We start from the raw sequence: 26917 nt of genomic DNA, 5'->3' as shown, positions 1-26917 counted from the left end.
TCTGTCTCCTTCTTCTCTGTCTCTGGCTCCTTCTTCTCTGTCTCTGGCTCCTTCTTCTCTGTCTCTGGCTCCTTCTTCTCTGTCTCTGTCTCCTTCTTCTCTGTCTCTGTCTCTGCCTCCTTCTTCTCTGTCTCTGTCTCCTTCTTCTCTGCCTCCTTCTTCTCTGTCTCTGTCTCCTTCTTCTCTGTCTCCTTCTCTGTCTCTATCTCCTTCTTCTCTGTCTTTGCCTCCTTCTCTGTCTCTGTCTCCTTCTTCTCTGTCTCTGTCTCCTTCTTCTCTGTCTCTGTCTCATTCTTCTCTGTCTCTGTCTCCTTCTTCTCTGTCTCTGTCTCCTTCTTCTCTGTCTCTATCTCCTTCTTCTCTGTCTCTGTCTCCTTCTTCTCTGTCTCTGTCTCCTTCTTCTCTGTCTCTGTCTCCTTCTTCTCTGTCTCTGTCTCATTCTTCTCTGTCTCTGTCTCCTTCTTCTCTGTCTCTGTCTCCTTCTTCTCTGTCTCTGTCTCCTTCTTCTCTGTCTCCTTCTTCTCTGTCTCCTTCTTCTCTGTCTCTGTCTCCTTCTCTGTCTCTGTCTCCTTCTTCTCTATCTCTGTCTCCTTCTTCTCTGTCTCTGTCTCCTTCTTCTCTGTCTCCTTCTTCTCTGTCTCTGTCTCCTTCTTCTCTGTCTCTGTCTCCTTCTTCTCTGTCTCTGTCTCCTTCTTCTCTGTCTCCTTCATCTCTGTCTCCTTCTTCTCTGTCTCTGTCTCCTTCTTCTCTGTCTCTGTCTCCTTCTTCTCTGTCTCTGTCTCCTTCTTCTCTGTCTCTGTCTCCTTCTTCTCTGTCTCTGTCTCCTTCTTCTCTGTCTCTGTCTCCTTCTTCTCTGTCTCTGTCTCCTTCTTCTCTGTCTCTGTCTCCTTCTTCTCTGTCTCTATCTCCTTCTTCTCTGTCTCCTTCTTCTCTGTCTCTGTCTCCTTCTTCTCTGTCTCTGTCTCCTTCTTCTCTGTCTCCTTCTTCTCTGTCTCATTCTTCTCTGTCTCATTCTTCTCTGTCTCATTCTTCTCTGTCTCTGTCTCCTTCTTCTCTGTCTCTGTCTCCTTCTTCTCTGTCTCTGTCTCCTTCTTCTCTGTCTCTGTCTCCTTCTTCTCTGTCTCTGTCTCCTTCTTCTCTGTCTCTGTCTCCTTCTTCTCTGTCTATCTCCTTCTTCTCTGTCTCCTTCTTCTCTGTCTCTATCTCCTTCTTCTCTGTCTCTGTCTCCTTCTCCTCTGTCTCTGTCTCCTTCTGTTCTGTCTCTGGCTCCTTCCTCTCTCTCCCTGGCTCCTCTCTCTCTCTCTTTCTCCCTCCCTCTTTCTCTCTAGCCCTATCTTTTTCAATAAATCATTTTGACAGAACTGGAATACAAAGCTATAAGTGAGTACTGTGTGACTTTTTCACCAACAGAACATTCCGTCAGTTTCTGTAGATAAAGAAAATCGCCTAATTGATACATCAGCAATATTTCAACATAATTTCACCTCGGTTCATTTTCCTCAGTCCTCGTATTACATTAACAGAGAAGGTAAACTAAAATAGCACCTTTAAATCTGTGAGATGATCAAGTACGATTACCAGAGGACTTTAAAAGTGTAGGATGATAAACCATTTAAAAATTCGGACTAATCTCAAAACAAAGCTTTCATAAAATCCCAAAATATTTAAAGTAGCTAGTCACCCAATTTGAAGTAGTTACAACTTATAAGTTAGAGACTTCTGTGGAGTCTAAACTCATTAAAGTTGAATTTAACAAGAGCAAACGCTCACTAACCTTTACTCAAAACTATACTGAGACAAATGCCAAATATTTAACCAAAGGCCAAGGCATCACATTACTCAGAGCAGGTTGAGAATCTATTTATCTGGGTCCTGGAGTAGTGAACACAATGAAGGATCTGTTCCAAAGAACGTCGGACTATTAACACATCTAGGATATCAGTCAGTGTGTGTGTGTGTGTGTGTGTGTGTGTGTGTGTGTGTGTGTGTGTGTGTGTGTGTGTGTGTGTGTGTGTGTGTGTGTGTGTGTGTGTGTGTGTGTGTGTGTGTGTGTGTGTGTGTGTGTGTGTGTGTGTGTGTGTGTGTGTGTGTGTGTGTGTGTGTGTGTGTGTGTGTGTGACTCAGCATCCTGCTAAGAGGGGACCAATGCCACGGCAAAGCAGTGCAAATTGAGAGACGTGTCACTTGTCAGGTACAGAGAGTCGGATATGGAATGGAAGGGAAGGTAGAAACACTACTACTGGTAGAAACACTACTACTGATAGAAACACTACTACTAGTAGAAACACTACTACTGGTAGAAACACTACTACTGGTAGTGGTCTGATAGAAACACTACTACTGTTAGAAACACTACTACACTACTACTGATAGAACCACTACTACTGGTAGAAACACTACTACTGATAGAAGCACTACTACTGGTAGAAACACTACTACTATTAGTGGTCTGATAGAAACACTACTACTGATAGAAACACTACTTCTGATAGAAACACTACTACTGTTAGAAACACTACTACTGGTAGAAACACTACTACTGGTAAAAACACTACTACTGGTAGAAACACTACTACTGGTAGTGGTCTGATAGAAACACTACTACTGTTAGAAACACTACTACACTACTACTGATAGAACCACTACTACTGGTAGAAACACTACTACTGATAGAAGCACTACTACTGGTAGAAACACTACTACTATTAGTGGTCTGATAGAAACACTACTACTGTTAGTGGTCTGGTAGAAACACTACTACTAGTAGAAACACTACTACTGGTAGAAACACTACTACTGTTAGTGGTCTGGTAGAAACATTACGACTGGTAGAAACACTACTACTGGTAGAAACACTACTACTGTTAGAAACACTACTACTGTTAGTGGTCTGATAGAAACACTACTACTGGTAGAAACTCTACTACTGTTAGTGGTCTGATAGAAACACTACTACTGGTGGAAACACTACTACTGGTAGAGACACTACTACACTACTACTGTTAGAAATACTACTACTGGTAGAAACACTACTACTGGTAGAGACAGTACTACACTACTACTGTTAGAAATACTACTACTGGTAGAAACACTACTACTTTTAGAAACACTACTACCGGTAGAAACACTACTACTGGTAGAAACACTACTACTAATAGAAACACTACTACTGGTAGAAACACTACTACTGGTAGAAACACTACTACTGGTAGAAACACTACTACTGGTAGTGGTCTGATAGAAACACTACTACTGTTAGAAACACTACTACACTACTACTGATAGAACCACTACTACTGGTAGAAACACTACTACTGATAGAAACACTACTACTGGTAGAAACACTACTACTTTTAGAAACACTACTACCGGTAGAAACACTACTACTGGTAGAAACACTACTACTGGTAGAAACACTACTACTGGTAGAAACACTACTACTGGTAGAAACACTACTACTGGTAGTGGTCTGATAGAAACACTACTACTGTTAGAAACACTACTACACTACTACTGATAGAAACACTACTACTGGTAGAAACACTACTACTGATAGAAACACTACTACTGGTAGAAACACTACTACTGGTAGAAACACTACTACTGGTAGAAACACTACTACTGATAGAAACACTACTTCTGATAGAAACACTACTACTGTTAGAAACACTACTACTGGTAGAAACACTACTACTGGTAGAAACACTACTACTGGTAGTGGTCTGATAGAAACACTACTACTGTTAGAAACACTACTACACTACTACTGATAGAACCACTACTACTGGTAGAAACACTACTACTGATAGAAGCACTACTACTGGTAGAAACACTACTACTATTAGTGGTCTGATAGAAACACTACTACTGTTAGTGGTCTGGTAGAAACACTACTACTAGTAGAAACACTACTACTGGTAGAAACACTACTACTGTTAGTGGTCTGGTAGAAACATTACGACTGGTAGAAACACTACTACTGGTAGAAACACTACTACTTTTAGAAACACTACTACTGTTAGTGGTCTGATAGAAACACTACTACTGTTAGAAACACTACTACTGGTAGAAACACTACTACTGGTAAAAACACTACTACTGGTAGAAACACTACTACTGGTAGTGGTCTGATAGAAACACTACTACTGTTAGTGGTCTGGTAGAAACACTACTACTAGTAGAAACACTACTACTGGTAGAAACACTACTACTGTTAGTGGTCTGGTAGAAACATTACGACTGGTAGAAACACTACTACTGGTAGAAACACTACTACACTACTACTGATAGAACCACTACTACTGGTAGAAACACTACTACTGATAGAAGCACTACTACTGGTAGAAACACTACTACTATTAGTGGTCTGATAGAAACACTACTACTGTTAGTGGTCTGGTAGAAACACTACTACTAGTAGAAACACTACTACTGGTAGAAACACTACTACTGTTAGTGGTCTGGTAGAAACATTACGACTGGTAGAAACACTACTACTGGTAGAAACACTACTACTGTTAGAAACACTACTACTGTTAGTGGTCTGATAGAAACACTACTACTGGTAGAAACTCTACTACTGTTAGTGGTCTGATAGAAACACTACTACTGGTGGAAACACTACTACTGGTAGAGACACTACTACACTACTACTGTTAGAAATACTACTACTGGTAGAAACACTACTACTGGTAGAGACAGTACTACACTACTACTGTTAGAAATACTACTACTGGTAGAAACACTACTACTTTTAGAAACACTACTACCGGTAGAAACACTACTACTGGTAGAAACACTACTACTGGTAGAAACACTACTACTGGTAGAAACACTACTACTGGTAGAAACACTACTACTGGTAGTGGTCTGATAGAAACACTACTACTGTTAGAAACACTACTACACTACTACTGATAGAACCACTACTACTGGTAGAAACACTACTACTGATAGAAACACTACTACTGGTAGAAACACTACTACTTTACTAGAAACACTACTACTGATAGAAACACTACTTGATAGAAACACTACTACTGGTAGAAACACTACTACTGGTAGAAACACTACTACTGGTAGAAACACTACTACTGGTAGTGGTCTGATAGAAACACTACTACTGTTAGAAACACTACTACTACTACTGATAAAAACACTACTACTGGTAGAAACACTACTACTGATAGAAACACTACTACTGGTAGAAACACTACTACTGATAGAAACACTACTACTGGTAGAAACACTACTACTGGTAGAAACACTACTACTGATAGAAACACTACTTCTGATAGAAACACTACTACTGTTAGAAACACTACTACTGGTAGAAACACTACTACTGGTAGAAACACTACTACTGGTAGTGGTCTGATAGAAACACTACTACTGTTAGAAACACTACTACACTACTACTGATAGAACCACTACTACTGGTAGAAACACTACTACTGATAGAAGCACTACTACTGGTAGAAACACTACTACTATTAGTGGTCTGATAGAAACACTACTACTGTTAGTGGTCTGGTAGAAACACTACTACTAGTAGAAACACTACTACTGGTAGAAACACTACTACTGTTAGTGGTCTGGTAGAAACATTACGACTGGTAGAAACACTACTACTGGTAGAAACACTACTACTTTTAGAAACACTACTACTGTTAGTGGTCTGATAGAAACACTACTACTGGTAGAAACTCTACTACTGTTAGTGGTCTGATAGAAACACTACTACTGGTGGAAACACTACTACTGGTAGAGACACTACTACACTACTACTGTTAGAAATACTACTACTGGTAGAAACACTACTACTGGTAGAGACAGTACTACACTACTACTGTTAGAAATACTACAACTGGTAGAAACACTACTACTTTTAGAAACACTACTACCGGTAGAAACACTACTACTGGTAGAAACACTACTACTGATAGAAACACTACTAGTAGTAGAAACACTACTACTGGTAGAAACACTACTACTGTTAGAAACACTACTACTGGTAGAAACACTACTACTGTTAGAAACACTACTACTGTTAGAAACACTACTACTGATAGAAACACTACTAAAGGTAGAAACACTACTACTGGTAGAAAAACTACTACTGGTAGAAACAATACTACTGTTAGAAACACTACTACTGTTAGAAACACTACTACTGATAGAAACACTACTAATGGTAGAAACACTACTACTGGTAGAAACACTACTACTGGTAGTGGTCTGATAGAAACACTACTACTGTTAGAAACACTACTACACTACTACTGATAGAACCACTACTACTGGTAGAAACACTACTACTGATAGAAACACTACTACTGGTAGAAACACTACTACTATTAGTGGTCTGATAGAAACACTACTACTGTTAGTGGTCTGGTAGAAACACTACTACTAGTAGAAACACTACTACTGGTAGAAACACTACTACTGTTAGTGGTCTGGTAGAAACATTACGACTGGTAGAAACACTACTACTGGTAGAAACACTACTACTGTTAGAAACACTACTACTGATAGTGGTCTGATAGAATCACTACTACTGGTAGAAACTCTACTACTGTTAGTGGTCTGATAGAAACACTACTACTGGTAGAAACACTACTACTGGTAGAGACACTACTACACTACTACTGTTAGAAATACTACTACTGGTAGAAACACTACTACTGGTAGAGACACTACTACACTACTACTGTTAGAAATACTACTACTGGTAGAAACACTACTACTGTTAGAAACACTACTACCGGTAGAAACACTACTACTGGTAGAAACACTACTACTGATAGAAACACTACTAGTAGTAGAAACACTACTACTGGTAGAAACACTACTACTGTTAGAAACACTACTACTGTTAGAAACACTACTACTGTTAGTGGTCTGATAGAAACACTACTACTGGTAGAAACTCTACTACTGTTAGTGGTCTGATAGAAACACTACTACTGGTGGAAACACTACTACTGGTAGAGACACTACACTACTACTGTTAGAAATACTACACTACTACTGTTAGAAATACTACTACTGGTAGAAACACTACTACTGGTAGAGACAGTACTACACTACTACTGTTAGAAATACTACTACTGGTAGAAACACTACTACTTTTAGAAACACTACTACCGGTAGAAACACTACTACTGGTAGAAACACTACTACTGGTAGAAACACTACTACTGGTAGTGGTCTGATAGAAACACTACTACTGTTAGAAACACTACTACACTACTACTGATAGAACCACTACTACTGGTAGAAACATTACTACTGATAGAAACACTACTACTGGTAGAAACACTACTACTGATAGAAACACTACTACTGGTAGAAACACTACTACTGGTAGAAACACTACTACTGATAGAAACACTACTACTGGTAGAAACACTACTACTGGTAGAAACACTACTACTGATAGAAACACTACTTCTGATAGAAACACTACTACTGTTAGAAACACTACTACTGGTAGAAACACTACTACTGGTAGAAACACTACTACTGGTAGTGGTCTGATAGAAACACTACTACTGTTAGAAACACTACTACACTACTACTGATAGAACCACTACTACTGGTAGAAACACTACTACTGATAGAAGCACTACTACTGGTAGAAACACTACTACTATTAGTGGTCTGATAGAAACACTACTACTGTTAGTGGTCTGGTAGAAACACTACTACTAGTAGAAACACTACTACTGGTAGAAACACTACTACTGTTAGTGGTCTGGTAGAAACATTACGACTGGTAGAAACACTACTACTGGTAGAAACACTACTACTTTTAGAAACACTACTACTGTTAGTGGTCTGATAGAAACACTACTACTGGTAGAAACTCTACTACTGTTAGTGGTCTGATAGAAACACTACTACTGGTGGAAACACTACTACTGGTAGAGACACTACTACACTACTACTGTTAGAAATACTACTACTGGTAGAAACACTACTACTGGTAGAGACAGTACTACACTACTACTGTTAGAAATACTACTACTGGTAGAAACACTACACTACTACTTTTAGAAACACTACTACCGGTAGAAACACTACTACTGGTAGAAACACTACTACTGATAGAAACACTACTAGTAGTAGAAACACTACTACTGGTAGAAACACTACTACTGTTAGAAACACTACTACTGGTAGAAACACTACTACTGTTAGAAACACTACTACTGTTAGAAACACTACTACTGATAGAAACACTACTAAAGGTAGAAACACTACTACTGGTAGAAAAACTACTACTGGTAGAAACAATACTACTGTTAGAAACACTACTACTGTTAGAAACACTACTACTGATAGAAACACTACTACTGGTAGAAACACTACTACTGATAGAAACACTACTAGTAGTAGAAACACTACTACTGTTAGAAACACTACTACTGATAGAAACACTACTACTGGTAGAAACACTACTACTGTTAGAAACACTACTACTGGTAGTGGTCTGATAGAAACACTGGTGGTACTCATACAAGTTTAGACTGTCAGACAGCGCATGTACCTGGAGTATGTCAAAGGTCATTTAACAGTCAAACTGTTGCTGCAAAGTTGGAAGCACAGAATTGTCTAGAATGTAATTTTATGCTGCAGTGTTAAGATTTCCCTTCACAGGAACTAAAGGGTCAAGCCTGAAACATGAAAAACAGCCCCAGACCATTATTCCCCCCCCCCAAACTTTACAGTTGGCACTATGCATTGGGGCAGGTAGCGTTCTCCTGGCATCTGCCAAACCCAGATTTGTCTGTCGGACTGCCAGATGGTGAACCGTGATTCATCACTCCAGAGAACGCATTTAACAGGTCATTTAACAGGTCATTTAGCAGGTCATTTAGCAGGTCATTTAATGGGTCATTTAGCAGGTCATTTAACAGGTCATTTAACAGGTCATTTAGCAGGTCATTTACCAGGTCATTTAACAGGTTATTTAGCAGGTCATTTAACAGGTCATTTAACAGGTAATTTAACAGGTCATTTACCAGGTCATTTAACAGGTCATTTACCAGGTCATTTACCAGGTCATTTACCAGGTCATTTAACAGGTCATTTAACAGGTAATTTAACAGGTCATTTAGCAGGTCATTTAGCAGGTCATTTAATGGGTCATTTAGCAGGTCATTTAGCAGGTCATTTAACAGGTTATTTAACAGGTCATTTACCAGGTCATTTACCAGGTCATTCAACAGGTTATTTAACAGGTAAATTAACAGGTCATTTAACAGGTAATTTAACAGGTCATTTACCAGGTCATTTAACAGGTTATTTAGCAGGTCATTTAGTAGGTAATTTAACAGGTCATTTAACAGGTTATTTAACAGGTAATTTAGCAGGTCATTTAACAGGTTATTTAACAGGTCATTTACCAGGTCATTTACCAGGTCATTTAGCAGGTCATTTAGCAGGTCATTTAACAGGTCATTTAGCAGGTGATTTAGCAGGTCATTTAATGGGTCATTTACCAGGTCATTTACCAGGTCATTTAACAGGTAATTTAGCAGGTCATTTAATGGGTCATTTAATGGGTCATTTAGCAGGTCATTTAATGGGTCATTTAATGGGTAATTTAGCAGATCATTTAACAGGTAATTTAACAGGTCATTTAGCAGGTCATTTAGCAGGTCATTTAATGGGTCATTTAGCAGGTCATTTAACAGGTCATTTAACAGGTTATTTAACAGGTAATTTAACAGGTCATTTAACAGGTAATTTAACAGGTCATTTAGCAGGTCATTTAGCAGGTCATTTAATGGGTCATTTAGCAGGTCATTTAACAGGTCATTTAACAGGTCATTTACCAGGTCATTTAGCAGGTCATTTAGCAGGTCATTTAATGGGTCATTTAGCAGGTCATTTAACAGGTCATTTAACAGGTCATTTACCAGGTCATTTAGCAGGTCATTTAGCAGGTTATTTAACAGGTCATTTAGCAGATCATTTAATGGGTCATTTAATGGGTCATTTAGCAGGTCATTTAATGGGTCATGTAGCAGGTCATTTAGCAGGTCATTTAACAGGTCATTTAACAGGTCATTTACCAGGTAATTTAACAGGTCATTTAATAGGTCATTTAATAGGTCATTTAACAGGTCATTTAACAGGTCATTTACCAGGTCATTTAACAGGTAATTTAGCAGGTCATTTAATGGGTCATTTAGCAGGTCATTTAATGGGTCATTTAGCGGGTCATTTAGCAGGTCATTTAGCAGGTCATTTAATGGGTCATTTAATGGGTCATTTAGCAGATCATTTAATGGGTCATTTAATGGGTCATTTAGCAGGTCATTTAATGGGTCATTTAATGGGTCATTTAGCAGGTCATTTAGCAAGTCATTTAACAGGTCATTTAGCAGGTCATTTAGCAGATCATTTAGCAGTTCATTTAGCAGGTCATTTAGCAGGTCATTTAGCAGGTCATTTAATGGGTCATTTAATGGGTCATTTAGCAAGTCATTTAACAGGTAATTTAGCAGATCATTTAATGGGTCATTTAATGGGTCATTTAGCAGGTCATTTAATGGGTCATGTAGCAGGTCATTTAGCAGGTCATTTAACAGGTCATTTAGCAGGTCATTTAACAGGTCATTTAGCAGGTCATTTAGCAGATCATTTAATGGGTCATTTAATGGGTCATTTAGCAGGTCATTTAATGGGTCATGTAGCAGGTCATTTAGCAGGTCATTTAACAGGTCATTTAGCAGGTCATTTAACAGGTCATTTAGCAGGTCATTTAGCAGGTCATTTAGCAGTTCATTTAGCAGGTCATTTAGCAGGTCATTTAATGGGTCATTTAATGGGTCATTTAGCAGGTCATTTAGCAAGTCATTTAACAGGTCATTTAGCAGGTCATTTAGCAGTTCATTTAATGGGTCATTTAATGGGTCATTTAGCAGGTCATTTAATGGGTCATTTAGCAGGTCATTTAGCAGGTCATTTAACAGGTCATTTAGCAGGTCATTTAATGGGTCATTTAGCAGGTCATTTAATGACTCATTTAGCAGGTCATTTAACAGGTCATTTAACAGGTCATTTAGGGTCATTTAATGGGTCATTTAGCAGGTCATTTAACAGGTCATTTAGCAGGTCATTTAATGGGTCATTTAACAGGTCATTTAACAGGTCATTTAATGGGTCATTTAGCAGGTCATTTAACAGGTCATTTAACAGGTCATTTAACAGGTCATTTAGCAGGTCATTTAACAGGTCATTTAGCAGGTCATTTAATGGGTCATTTAGCAGGTCATTTAACATGTCATTTAGCAGGTCATTTAGCAGGTCATTTAGCAAGTCATTTAACAGGTCATTTAGCAGGTCATTTAGCAGTTCATTTAATGGGTCATTTAATGGGTCATTTAGCAGGTCATTTAATGGGTCATTTAATGGGTCATTTAGCAGGTCATTTAGCAAGTCATTTAACAGGTCATTTAGCAGGTCATTTAGCAGATCATTTAGCAGTTCATTTAGCAGGTCATTTAGCAGGTCATTTAATGGGTCATTTAATGGGTCATTTAGCAAGTCATTTAACAGGTAATTTAGCAGATCATTTAATGGGTCATTTAATGGGTCATTTAGCAGGTCATTTAATGGGTCATGTAGCAGGTCATTTAGCAGGTCATTTAACAGGTCATTTAGCAGGTCATTTAACAGGTCATTTAGCAGGTCATTTAGCAGATCATTTAATGGGTCATTTAATGGGTCATTTAGCAGGTCATTTAATGGGTCATGTAGCAGGTCATTTAGCAGGTCATTTAACAGGTCATTTAGCAGGTCATTTAACAGGTCATTTAGCAGGTCATTTAGCAGATCATTTAGCAGTTCATTTAGCAGGTCATTTAGCAGGTCATTTAATGGGTCATTTAATGGGTCATTTAGCAGGTCATTTAGCAAGTCATTTAACAGGTCATTTAGCAGGTCATTTAGCAGTTCATTTAATGGGTCATTTAATGGGTCATTTAGCAGGTCATTTAATGGGTCATGTAGCAGGTCATTTAGCAGGTCATTTAACAGGTCATTTAGCAGGTCATTTAATGGGTCATTTAGCAGGTCATTTAATGACTCATTTAGCAGGTCATTTAACAGGTCATTTAACAGGTCATTTAGCGGGTCATTTAGCAGGTCATTTAACAGGTCATTTAGCAGGTCATTTAATGGGTCATTTAACAGGTCATTTAACAGGTCATTTAATGGGTCATTTAGCAGGTCATTTAACAGGTCATTTAACAGGTCATTTAACAGGTCATTTAGCAGGTCATTTAACAGGTCATTTAGCAGGTCATTTAATGGGTCATTTAGCAGGTCATTTAACATGTCATTTAGCAGGTCATTTAGCAGGTCATTTAGCAGATCATTTAATGGGTCATTTAGCAGGTCATTTAGCAGGTCATTTAATGGGTCATTTAGCAGGTCATTTAGCAGGTCATTTAATGGGTCATTTAGCAGGTCATTTAACATGTCATTTAGCAGGTCATTTAATGGGTCATTTAGCAGGTCATTTAACAGGTCATTTACCAGGTCATTTAACAGGTCATTTAGCAGGTCATTTAGCAGGTCATTTAATGGGTCATTTAGCAGGTCATTTAACATGTCATTTAGCAGGTCATTTAGCAGGTCATTTAATGGGTCATTTAGCAGGTCATTTAATGGCTCATTTAGCAGGTCATTTAACAGGTCATTTAACAGGTCACGTATCAGCATGTTGGGACAGCTAAATCCCACCAACCATTGTGTCACTCGGGTGTTGTTTGGCATCATCTGGTGTGGTGGTTCTGTGTGGTGACCTGGTTTATTGTCATGGTGATTGTGGGTCTGGATCTTACAGCAGATAAACTCTACTCTTGGATGGGGTCTAAGACACAACTCCGGTTGTCAGCCGGTAAAGGTAGTTACTCACGGTCGATCATGGTGACCACGTTCTCCTCCACGGCGGGGCTGCTGAGTCCAGCGGAGGCCACTCTGACAGCCACGTTGTATCTCCTGTAAGGCTGTAGGTTCTCCAGGCTGAGTAAGGTACTATCCTGGGCCAGACGCAGGGCGTACACCAGCTCCCAGCTGTCCTGCTGACGCACCTGGGGGGTAGTGGACATTACTGTAGTCCACTCCTTGTTTTCAACATACGGACAACTTTAATAGTCCACTCCTTGTTTTCAATATACTGACAACTTTAATAGTCCACTCCTTGTTTTCAATATACTGACAACTTTAATAGTCCACTCCTTGTTTTCAATATACTGACAACTTTAATAGTCCACTCCTTGTTTTCAACATACGGACAACTTTAATAGTCCACTCCTTGTTTTCAACATAATGACAACTGATTAGTCCACTCTAACCATTAGGCTACCCTGCCTCTAACCACTAGGCTACCTGCCTCTAACCACTAGGCTACCTGCCTCAAACCAGTAGATTACCTGCCTCTAACCACTAGGCTACCTGCCTCAAACCAGTAGGCTACCTGCCTCTAACCACTAGGCTACCTGCCTCTAACCACTAGGCTACCTGCCTCTAACCACTAGGCTACCTGCCTCTAACCATTAGGCTACCCTGCCTCTAACCACTCGGCTACCTGCCTCTAACCATTAGTCTACCCTGCCTCTAACCACTAGGCTACCTGCCTCTAACCATTAGGCTACCCTGCCTTTAACCACTAGGCTACCCTGCCTCTAACCACTAGGCTACCTGCCTCTAACCACTAGGCTACCTGCCTCTAACCACTAGGCTACCTGCCTCTAACCATTAGGCTGCCCTGCCTCTAACCATTAGGCTGCCCTGCCTCTAACCATTAGGCTACCCTTCCTCTAACCACTAGGCTACCTTCCTCTAACCACTAGGCTACCTGCCTCTAACCACTAGGCTACCTGCCTCAAACCAATAGGCTACCTGCCTCTAACCACTAGGCTACCTGCCTCTAACCACTAGGCTACCTGCCTCTAACCACTAGAGGCAGGTAGCCTGACTGTAAGTCGCTTTGGATAAAAGCGTCTGCTAAATGGCATATATTATTATTATATTATTATTATTACCTGCCTCTAACCACTAGGCTACCTGCCGTCTATGGAGATTGCATGGCTGTGTGGGTGATTTTATACACCTGTCAGCAACGGGTGTTGCTGAAATAGCCCGAATCCACCAATTTACAGGGGTGTCCACATAGTGTATGTATGGGTTAACTGAAAGGTTGCTGGATCGAATCCCTGACCTGACAAGGAAAACAATCTGTCGTTCTGCCCTGAACAAGGCAGTTAACCCATCGTTCCCTGGGTGTGGATGTTAATTAAGGCAGTCCCCCGCACCTTTCTGATTTAGAGGGGTTGGCTTAAATGAGGAAGGCACATTTCAGTTGAATGCATTCAGTTGTACAACTGACACAGTATCCTACATCCCTGCAAAGCCTTCAGTAAAGTGGGAGAAATGGTATCAGACACCCTGACCTCAACTTGTATAAAAATAAGACAAGACATAAAGAGGGTGTGTGTTTGTGAGAGATGCTCCATTACCTCCACAGTATAGGAGTCCCAGTGGGAGTCAGGGAAGGTCCAGGAACAGGAGATGGATGAGGAACTCTGGGGGAAACAATGCATGTTCCGCAGTCTGGATGGGTCTGGGAGGAAGAGAGGGAACATTTAGGATTGATTCTTTGATTGATCGATCGATTGATTTCTTGATTGATTAATATTTAATAAACCTTTATTTATTCAGGTAAATTTGACTGTGATTGCACGAAGTCCCTGGTCCAAGAAAGCATGGCATGATGTTTTAGTGCAGGGAGTTTTAGAACCATTGAGCTCAGGGTCTCATAGCCCTGAGACGAGAACTATACCTTCTGGAGTTTTAGTTAGGAGCACTGTGACAACCAACCTCTGTCTCCTCTACCTTTCTACCACCTGTCTCCTCTACCTTCCTGCCCCCTGTCTCCTCTACCTTCCTGACCCCTGTCTCCTCTACCTACCTGCCCCCTGTCTCCTCTACCTTCCTGACCCCTGTCTCCTCTACCTACCTATCTTCTGTCTCCTCTACCCTCCTGCCACCTGTCTCCTCTACCTTCCTGCCCCCTGTCTCCTCTACCTTCCTGACCCCTGTCTCCTCTACCTTCCTGCCCCCTGTCTCCTCTACCTTCCTGACCCCTGTCTCCTCTACCTACCTGCCCCCTGTCTCCTCTACCTTCCTGACCCCTGTCGCCTCTACCTACCTATCTTCTGTCTCCTCTACCCTCCTGCCTCCTGTCTCCTCTAACTTCATGCCCCCTGTCTCTTCTACCTACCTGCCCCTGTCTCCTCTACCTTTCTACCACCTGTCTCCTCTACCTTCCTGCCCCCTGTCTCCTCTACCTACCTGCCCCCTGTCTCCTCAACCCTCCTGCATCCTGTCTCCTCTAACTTCATGCCCCCTGTCTCCTCTACCCTCCTGCCTCCTGTCTCCTCTAACTTCATGCCCCCTGTCTCTTCTACCTACCTGCCCCGTCTCCTCTACCTACCTGCCCCCTTACATTTACATTACATTTAAGTCATTTAGCAGACGCTCTTATCCAGAGCGACTTACAAATTGGTGCATTCACCTTATGACATCCAGTGGGACAGTCACTTAACAATAGTGCATCTAAAACTTAGGGGGGTGGGGTGAGAGGGATATCCTAGGTATTCCTTAAAGAGGTGGGGTTTCAGGTGTCTCCGGAAGGTGGTGATTGACTCCGCTGTCCTGGCGTCGTGAGGGAGTTTGTTCCACCATTAGGGCAGCTTCCAGTTTTGACTGGGCTGAGCGGGAGCTGTCTCCTCTACCTACCTGCCCCCTGTCTCCTCTACCTACCTGCCCCTGTCTCCTCTACCTTCCTGCCCCCTGTCTCCTCTACCTTCCTGACCCCTGTCTCCTCTACCTACCTGCCCCCTGTCTCCTCTACCTACCTGCCCCCTGTCTCCTCTACCTACCTGCCCCTGTCTCCTCTACCCTCCTGCTCCTGTCTCCTCTACCTACCTGCCCCCTGTCTCCTCTACCCTCCTGTCTCTTCTACCTACCTGCCCCCTGTCTCTTCTACCTACCTGCCCCCTGTCTCCTCTACCTACCTGCCCCCTGTCTCCTCTACCCTCCTGCCCCCTGTCTCCTCTACTTCTGTCTCCTCTACCTATCTTCTGTCTCCTGTCTCTACCTACCTATCTTCTGTCTCCTACCTACCTGCCCCCTGTCTCCTCTACCTACCTATCTTCTGTCTCCTCTACCTACCTGCCCCCTGTCTCCTCTACCCTACTTCTGTCTCCTCTGTCTCCTCCTCTACCTACCTGCCCCCTGTCTCCTCTACCTACATATCTTCTGCCTCCTCTACCTCCTGCCTTGTCGCCCCCTACCTGTCTCCTCTCTACCCTCCTGCCCCTGTCTCCTCTAACTTCATGCCCCTGTCTCCTCTACCTACCTATCTTCTGTCTCCTCTACCTACCTATCTTCTGTCTCCTCTACCTTCCTGTCCCCTGTCTCTTCTACCTACCTATCTTCTGTCTCCTCTACCTACCTATCTTCTGTCTCCTCTACCTTCCTGCCCCCTGTCTCCTCTACCTTCCTGTCTCCTCTACCTTCCTGTCCCCTGTCTCCTCTACCTTCCTGTCCCCTGTCTCCTCCACATTCCTCTCCTTCCTCCCTGTTTCCTCCCTTCCTGTCCCCTGTCTCCTCTACCTTCCTGTCCCATGTCTACTCTACCTTCCTGCCCCCTGTCTCCTCTACCTTCCTGCCCCTGTCTCCTCTACCTACCTGCCCCCTGTCTCCTCTACCTCCCTGCCCCCTGTCTCCTCTACCTCCCTGCCCCCTGTCTCCTCTGTCTCCTCTACCTACCTATCTTCTGTCTCCTCTACCTACCTATCTTCTGTCTCCTCTACCTACCTGCCCCCTGTCTCCTCTACCTACCTATCTTCTGTCTCCTCTACCTACCTGCCCCCTGTCTCCTCTACCTACCTACCTTCTGTCTCCTCTACCTACCTGCCCCCTGTCTCCTCTACCTACCTATCTTCTGTCTCCTCTACCTCCTGCCCCTGTCTCCTCTACCTACCTGCCCCCTGTCTTCTCTACCTACATATCTTCTGTCTCCTCTACCCTCCTGCCCCTGTCTCCTCTAACTTCATGCCCCCTGTCTCTTCTACCTACCTATCTTCTGTCTCCTCTACCTACCTATCTTCTGTCTCCTCTACCTTCCTGTCCCCTGTCTCTTCTACCTACCTATCTTCTGTCTCCTCTGTCTCCTCTACCTTCCTGCCCCCTGTCTCCTCTACCTTCCTGTTTCCTCTACCTTCCTGTCCCCTGTCTCCTCTACCTTCCTGTCCCATGTCTACTCTACCTTCCTGCCCCCTGTCTCCTCTACCTTCCTGCCCCCTGTCTCCTCTACCTACCTGCCCCCTGTCTCCTCTACCTCCCTGCCCCCTGTCTCCTCTACCTCCCTGCCCCCTGTCTCCTCTACCTACCTATCTTCTGTCTCCTCTACCTACCTGCCCCTGTCTCCTCTACCTACCTGCCCCCTGTCTTCTCTACCTACATATCTTCTGTCTCCTCTACCCTCCTGCCCCCTGTCTCCTCTAACTTCATGCCCCCTGTCTCTTCTACCTACCTATCTTCTGTCTCCTCTACCTACCTATCTTCTGTCTCCTCTACCTTCCTGTCCCCTGTCTCTTCTACCTACCTATCTTCTGTCTCCTCTACCTACCTATCTTCTGTCTCCTCTACCTTCCTGCCCCCTGTCTCCTCTACCTTCCTGTTTCCTCTACCTTCCTGTCCCCTGTCTCCTCTACCTTCCTGTCCCATGTCTACTCTACCTTCCTGCCCCCTGTCTCCTCTACCTTCCTGCCCCCTGTCTCCTCTACCTACCTGCCCCCTGTCTCCTCTACCTCCCTGCCCCCTGTCTCCTCTACCTCCCTGCCCCTTGTCTCCTCTACCTACCTGCCCCTGTCTCCTCTACCTACCTGCCCCCTGTCTCCTCTACCTCCCTGCCCCCTGTCTCCTCTACCTACCTGCCCCCTGTCTCCTCTACCTACCTGCCCCTGTCTCCTCTACCTCCCTGCCCCTTGTCTCCTCTACCTACCTGCCCCCTGTCTCCTCTACCTACCTGCCCCCTGTCTCCTCTACCTCCCTGCCCCCTGTCTCCTCTACCTCCCTGCCCCCTGTCTCCTCTACCTCCCTGCCCCCTGTCCACTACCTTCCTGCCCTGTTTCCTCTACCTACCTGCCCCCTGTCTCCTCTACCTCCCTGCCCCCTGTCTCCTCTACCTCCCTGCCCCCTGTCTCCTCTACCTACCTGCCCCTGTCTCCTCTACCTACCTGCCCCCTGTCTCCTCTACCTCCCTGCCCCCTGTCTCCTCTACCTCCCTGCCCCCTGTCTCCACTACCTTCCTGCCCTGTTTCCTCTACCTACCCGCCCCCTGTCTCCTCTACCTCCCTGCCCCCTGTCTCCTCTACCTTCCTGCCCCCTGTCTCCTCTAACTCCATGCCCCCTGTCTCCTCTACCTTCCTGCCCCCTGTCTCCTCTACCTACCTGCCCCCTGTCTCCTCTACCTTCCCTCCCCCTGTTTCCTCTACCTTCCTTCCCCCTGTTTCCTCTACCTCCCTGCCCCCTGTCTACTCTACCTTCCTAACTCCTGTCTCCTCTACCTTCCTGCCCCCTGTCTCCTCTACCTTCCCTGCCCCCTGTCTCCTCTACCTTCCTGACCCCTTCTCCTCTACCTACCTGCCCCCTGTCTCCTCTACCTTCCTGCCCCCTGTCTCCTCTACCTACCTGCCCCCTGTCTCCTCTACCTTCCTGTCCCCTGTCTCCTCTACCTTCCTGTCCCCTGTCTAATCTACCTTCCTAACTATGCACTAGCAGTCTGGGTTGAAGATAACACATTTAAAACAAGAGGACTCTAACATCCCATAACTATTTGCATAAAATGAGAAAGAATTCTAAACTAAGGGACCAGCAATGTTAGTTAGCAAAGGCACTGGGCCCATGATGTCATAATGATGTGTCCTAATAAGGGCATCTTCAGCCTAGCTGGCAGTGAGAGACAGAGGACACTGTTTACTGGAGGCTTCAATCAGACTTCAATCATTGGCCAGGAGTGAGGATACAATAGGAGCCAGGCAGAGCATTGTGAGTTTTGCTGACTCACCACCGGCCATAAGAGGCTCTACAATACGGCACATCAGACTGAGGACAAAGTGGTCAGGGACCAGTTGAAGAGAAAGGCTCTCTACATAACAGTGTGAAAGCAAATGAGCACAGAGGACAAGAATAATATTTTGAGAGGTGTGTTTTGTTCCCGTGCCCTTGGACTGTCTGCCTTTTTCAAAGGAAAACAACGGTCTGCGTTAGACCACAGTACACACACACACACACGACTCAATGACATGGTTCAATGTAAGTGTGTGGTCTGCGTTAGCCCACACTATATACACACACACTCGCGACTCAATGACAGGGGTCAATGTAAGTGTGTGGTCTGCGTTAGCCCACACTACACACACACACACACACACACACACACACACACACACACACACACACACACACACACACACACACACACACACACACACACACACACACACACACACACACACACACACACACGACTCAATGACAGGGGTCAATGTAAGTGTGTGGTCTGCGTTAGCCCACACTATATACACACACACACACGACTCAATGACAGGGCTCAATGTAAGTGTGTGGTCTGCGTTAGCCCACACTATATACACACACACACACACGACTCAATGACAGGGCTCAATGTAAGTGTGTGGTCTGCGTTAGCCCACACTACACACACACACACACGACTCAATGACAGGGTTCAATGTAAGTGTGTGGTCTGCGTTAGACCACACTACACACACACACACACGACTCAATGACAGGGTTCAATGTAAGTGTGTGGTCTGCGTTAGACCACACTATATACACACACACACACGTGTCAATGACAGGGTTCAATGTAAGTGTGTGGTCTGGTGTAGACCACACTATATACACACACACACGACTCAATGACAGGGCTCAGTGTAAGTGTAGGTCTGCGTGTAGCCCACACTACACACACACACACAGACTCAATGACAGGGCTCAAGTGTAGTGTGTGGTCTGGTTAGACCACACTACACACACACACACGACTCAATGACAGGGTTCAATGTAAGTGTGTGGTCTAGTGTAGCCCACACTATATACACACACACACACACGACTCAATGACAGGGCTCAATGTAAGTGTGTGGTCTGCGTTAGACCACACTACACACACACACACGACTCAATGACAGGGCTCAATGTAAGTGTGTGGTCTGCGTTAGCCCACACTACACACACACACACACGACTCAATGACAGGGGTCAATGTAAGTGTGTGGTCTGCGTTAGCCCACACTACACACACACACACGACTCAATGACAGGGTTCAATGTAAGTGTGTGGTCTGCGTTAGCCCACACTACACACACACACACACACGACTCAATGACAGGGTTCAATGTAAGTGTGTGGTCTGCGTTAGCCCACACTACACACACACACACACACGACTCAATGACAGGGTTCAATGTAAGTGTGTGGTCTGCGTTAGCCCACACTACACACACACACACACACACACGACTCAATGACAGGGTTCAATGTAAGTGTGTGGTCTGCGTTAGCCCACACTATATACACACACACACACGACTCAATGACAGGGCTCAATGTAAGTGTGTGGTCTGCGTTAGACCACACTATATACACACACACACACACACACACGACTCAATGACAGGGCTCAATGTAAGTGTGTGGTCTGCGTTAGACCACACTATATACACACACACACACACACACGACTCAATGACAGGGCTCAATGTAAGTGTGTGGTCTGCGTTAGACCACACTACACACACACACACACACGACTCAATGACAGGGTTCAATGTAAGTGTGTGGTCTGCGTTAAACCACACTACACACACACACACACGACTCAATGACAGGGTTCAATGTAAGTGTGTGGTCTGCGTTAGCCCACACTACACACACACACACACACGACTCAATGACAGGGTTCAATGTAAGTGTGTGGTCTGCGTTAGACCACACTACACACACACACACACACGACTCAATGACAGGGTTCAATGTAAGTGTGTGGTCTGCGTTAGACCACACTACACACACACACACACACGACTCAATGACAGGGTTCAATGTAAGTGTGTGGTCTGCGTGACACACGGTTCCAAAGAGATATACACACTGACCAGAGCTTCTGTATCTACCTTAGAGGGACCTCAACTAGTCTGAAGCTTCATATTGATGATAGTATAACATGATGACACTATGAAGGCATTATACATATTCACTCAAAATATGTGTTGTAAATCCACTTGCTCTCTGTGGACTCATTCTTATGGAAACACGTTTTGAGTTCCCTGGTTTTAAGACTCAGCACCTGTAGTGGGCAAGGGGCCTTGGTTGTTTACCAGAATGACTGGTAAACAGAATGAATAGAACCTCTAACCCTGGTAATATGACTGGTAAATAGAATGAATAGAACCTGTAACCCTGGTAATATGACTGGTAAATAGAATGAATAGAACCTCTAACCCTGGTAATATGACTGGTAAATAGAATGAATAGAACCTCTAACCCTGACAACTTGACTGGTAAATAGAATGAATAGAACCTCTAACCCTGACAACTTGACTGGTAAATAGAATGAATAGAACCTCTAACCCTGGTAATATGACTGGTAAATAGAATGAATAGAACCTCTAACCCTGACAACTTGACTGGTAAATAGAATGAATAGAACCTCTAACCCTGACAACTTGACTGGTAAATAGAATGAATAGAACCTCTAACCCTGGTAATATGACTGGTAAACAGAATGAATAGAACCTCTAACCCTGGTAATATGACTGGTAAATAGAATGAATAGAACCTGTAACCCTGGTAATATGACTGGTAAATAGAATGAATAGAACCTCTAACCCTGGTAATATGACTGGTAAATAGAATGAATAGAACCTCTAACCCTGGTAATATGACTGGTAAACAGAATGAATAGAACCTCTAACCCTGGTAATATGACTGGTAAATAGAATGAATAGAACCTGTAACCCTGGTAATATGACTGGTAAATAGAATGAATAGAACCTCTAACCCTGGTAATATGACTGGTAAATAGAATGAATAGAACCTCTAACCCTGGTAATATGACTGGTAAACAGAATGAATAGAACCTCTCACCCTGGTAATATGACTGGTAAACAGAATGAATAGAACCTCTAACCCTGGTAATATGACTGGTAAATAGAATGAATAGAACCTCTAACCCTGGTAATATGACTGGTAAATAGAATGAATAGAACCTCTAACCCTGGTAATATGACTGGTAAACAGAATGAATAGAACCTCTAACCCTGGTAATATGACTGGTAAATAGAATGAATAGAACCTCTAACCCTGGTAATATGACTGGTAAATAGAATGAATAGAACCTCTAACCCTGGTAATATGACTGGTAAATAGAATGAATAGAACCTCTAACCCTGGTAATATGACTGGTAAACAGAATGAATAGAACCTCTAACCCTGGTAATATGACTGGTAAATAGAATGAATAGAACCTGTAACCCTGGTAATATGACTGGTAAATAGAATGAATAGAACCTCTAACCCTGGTAATATGACTGGTAAATAGAATGAATAGAACCTCTCACCCTGGTAATATGACTGGTAAACAGAATGAATAGAACCTCTAACCCTGGTAATATGACTGGTAAATAGAATGAATAGAACCTGTAACCCTGGTAATATGACTGGTAAATAGAATGAATAGAACCTCTAACCCTGGTAATATGACTGGTAAATAGAATGAATAGAACCTCTAACCCTGACAACTTGACTGGTAAATAGAATGAATAGAACCTCTAACCCTGACAACTTGACTGGTAAATAGAATGAATAGAACCTCTAACCCTGGTAATATGACTGGTAAATAGAATGAATAGAACCTCTAACCCTGGTAATATGACTGGTAAATAGAATGAATAGAACCTCTAACCCTGGTAATATGACTGGTAAATAGAATGAATAGAACCTCTAACCCTGGTAATATGACTGGTAAATAGAATGAATAGAACCTCTAACCCTGGTAATATGACTGGTAAATAGAATGAATAGAACCTCTAACCCTGGTAATATGACTGGTAAATAGAATGAATAGAACCTCTAACCCTGGTAATATGACTGGTAAATAGAATGAATAGAACCTCTAACCCTGGTAATATGACTGGTAAATAGAATGAATAGAACCTCTAACCCTGGTAATATGACTGGTAAATAGAATGAATAGAACCTCTAACCCTGGTAATATGACTGGTAAATAGAATGAATAGAACCTCTAACCCTGGTAATATGACTGGTAAATAGAATGAATAGAACCTCTAACCCTGGTAATATGACTGGTAAATAGAATGAATAGAACCTCTAACCCTGGTAATATGACTGGTAAATAGAATGAATAGAACCTCTAACCCTGACAACTTGACTGGTAAATAGAATGAATAGAACCTCTAACCCTGGTAATATGACTGGTAAATAGAATGAATAGAACCTCTAACCCTGGTAATATGACTGGTAAACAGAATGAATAGAACCTCTAACCCTGGTAATATGACTGGTAAATAGAATGAATAGAACCTCTAACCCTGGTAATATGACTGGTAAATAGAATGAATAGAACCTCTAACCCTGGTAATATGACTGGTAAATAGAATGAATAGAACCTCTAACCCTGACAACTTGACTGGTAAATAGAATGAATAGAACCTCTAACCCTGACAACTTGACTGGTAAATAGAATGAATAGAACCTCTAACCCTGGTAATATGACTGGTAAATAGAATGAATAGAACCTCTCACCCTGACAACTTGACTGGTAAATAGAATGAATAGAACCTCTAACCCTGGTAATATGACTGGTAAATAGAATGAATAGAACCTCTAACCCTGACAACTTGACTGGTAAATATAATGAATAGAACCTCTCACCCTGGTAATATGACTGGTAAATAGAATGAATAGAACCTCTCACCCTGGTAATATGACTGGTAAATAGAATGAATAGAACCTCTAACCCTGGTAAATAGAATGAATAGAACCTCTAACCCTGGTAAATAGAATGAATAGAACCTCTCACCCTGGTAATATGACTGGTAAATAGAATGAATAGAACCTCTAACCCTGGTAATATGACTGGTAAATAGAATGAATAGAACCTCTAACCCTGGTAATATGACTGGTAAATAGAATGAATAGAACCTCTAACCCTGGTAATATGACTCGTAAATAGAATGAATAGAACTTCTAACCCTGGTACTATGACTGGTAAATAGAATGAATAGAACCTCTAACCCTGGTAATATGACTGGTAAATAGAATGAATAGAACCTCTAACCCTGGTAATATGACTGGTAAATAGAATGAATAGAACCTCTAACCCTGGTAATATGACTGGTAAATAGAATGAATAGAACCTATAACCCTGGTAAATAGAATTAATAGAACCTCTAACCCTGGTAATATGACTGGTAAATAGAATGAATAGAACCTATAACCCTGGTAAATAGAATTAATAGAACCTCTAACCCTGGTAATATGACTGGTAAATAGAATGAATAGAACCTCTCACCCTGGTAATATGACTGGTAAATAGAATGAATAGAACCTATAACCCTGGTAAATAGAATAAATAGAACCTCTAACCCTGGTAATATGACTGGTAAATAGAATGAATAGAACCTATAACCCTGGTAAATAGAATGAATAGAACCTCTAACCCTGGTAATATGACTGGTAAATAGAATGAATAGAACCTCTCACCCTGGTAATATGACTGGTAAATAGAATGAATAGAACCTCTCACCCTGGTAATATGACTGGTAAATAGAATGAATAGAACCTCTAACCCTGGTAATATGACTGGTAAATAGAATGAATAGAACCTCTAACCCTGGTAATATGACTGGTAAATAGAATGAATAGAACCTCTAACCCTGGTAATATGACTGGTAAATAGAATGAATAGAACCTCTAACCCTGGTAATATGACTGGTAAATAGAATGAATAGAACCTCTAACCCTGGTAATATGACTGGTAAATAGAATGAATAGAACCTCTAACCCTGGTAATATGACTGGTAAATAGAATGAATAGAACCTCTAACCCTGGTAATATGACTGGTAAATAGAATGAATAGAACCTCTAACCCTGGTAATATGACTGGTAAATAGAATGAATAGAACCTCTAACCCTGGTAATATGACTGGTAAATAGAATGAATAGAACCTCTAACCCTGACAACTTGACTGGTAAATAGAATGAATAGAACCTCTAACCCTGGTAATATGACTGGTAAATAGAATGAATAGAACCTCTCACCCTGGTAATATGACTGGTAAATAGAATGAATAGAACCTCTAACCCTGACAACTTGACTGGTAAATAGAATGAATAGAACCTCTAACCCTGGTAATATGACTGGTAAATAGAATGAATAGAACCTCTAACCCTGGTAATATGACTGGTAAATAGAATGAATAGAACCTCTAACCCTGGTAATATGACTGGTAAATAGAATGAATAGAACCTATAACCCTGGTAAATAGAATTAATAGAACCCCTAACCCTGGTAATATGACTGGTAAACAGAATGAATAGAACCTCTAACCCTGGTAATATGACTGGTAAATAGAATGAATAGAACCTATAACCCTGGTAAATAGAATGAATAGAACCTCTAACCCTGGTAATATGACTGGTAAATAGAATGAATAGAACCTGTAACCCTGGTAATATGACTGGTAAATAGAATGAATAGAACCTCTAACCCTGGTAATATGACTGGTAAATAGAATGAATAGAACCTGTAACCCTGGTAATATGACTGGTAAATAGAATGAATAGAACCTCTCACCCTGGTAATATGACTGGTAAATAGAATGAATAGAACCTCTAACCCTGACAACTTGACTGGTAAATAGAATGAATAGAACCTCTAACCCTGGTAATATGACTGGTAAATAGAATGAATAGAACCTCTAACCCTGGTAATATGACTGGTAAATAGAATGAATAGAACCTCTAACCCTGACAACTTGACTGGTAAATAGAATGAATAGAACCTCTAACCCTGGTAATATGACTGGTAAATAGAATGAATAGAACCTCTCACCCTGACAACTTGACTGGTAAATAGAATGAATAGAACCTGTAACCCTGGTAATATGACTGGTAAATAGAATGAATAGAACCTCTCACCCTGGTAATATGACTGGTAAATAGAATGAATAGAACCTCTAACCCTGACAACTTGACTGGTAAATAGAATGAATAGAACCTCTAACCCTGGTAATATGACTGGTAAACAGAATGAATAGAACCTCTAACCCTGGTAATATGACTGGTAAATAGAATGAATAGAACCTCTAACCCTGGTAATATGACTGGTAAATAGAATGAATAGAACCTCTAACCCTGGTAATATGACTGGTAAATAGAATGAATAGAACCTCTCACCCTGGTAATATGACTGGTAAATAGAATGAATAGAACCTCTAACCCTGACAACTTGACTGGTAAATAGAATGAATAGAACCTCTAACCCTGACAACTTGACTGGTAAATAGAATGAATAGAACCTCTAACCCTGACAACTTGACTGGTAAATAGAATGAATAGAACCTCTAACCCTGGTAATATGACTGGTAAATAGAATGAATAGAACCTCTAACCCTGGTAATATGACTGGTAAATAGAATGAATAGAACCTCTAACCCTGGTAACATGACTGGTAAATAGAATGAATAGAACCTCTAACCCTGGTAATATGACTG

At 42.2% G+C, this 26917-nt stretch overlaps 1 pseudogene; it reads right to left on the bottom strand.

The window, feature by feature from the left end:
• The window catches only part of LOC124027519, a 34197-nt pseudogene extending 21067 nt beyond the window's left edge, over nucleotides 1-13130 (bottom strand).
• Between the last annotated feature and the right edge of the window lie 13787 nt (nucleotides 13131-26917).

This window comes from Oncorhynchus gorbuscha, unplaced genomic scaffold (genome assembly GCF_021184085.1).
Source record: "Oncorhynchus gorbuscha isolate QuinsamMale2020 ecotype Even-year unplaced genomic scaffold, OgorEven_v1.0 Un_scaffold_3327, whole genome shotgun sequence".
Lineage (NCBI taxonomy): Eukaryota > Metazoa > Chordata > Actinopteri > Salmoniformes > Salmonidae > Oncorhynchus > Oncorhynchus gorbuscha.
The sequence above is the reverse complement of the archived record's forward strand: the minus strand, read 5'-3'. Positions and strand labels throughout refer to the sequence as shown.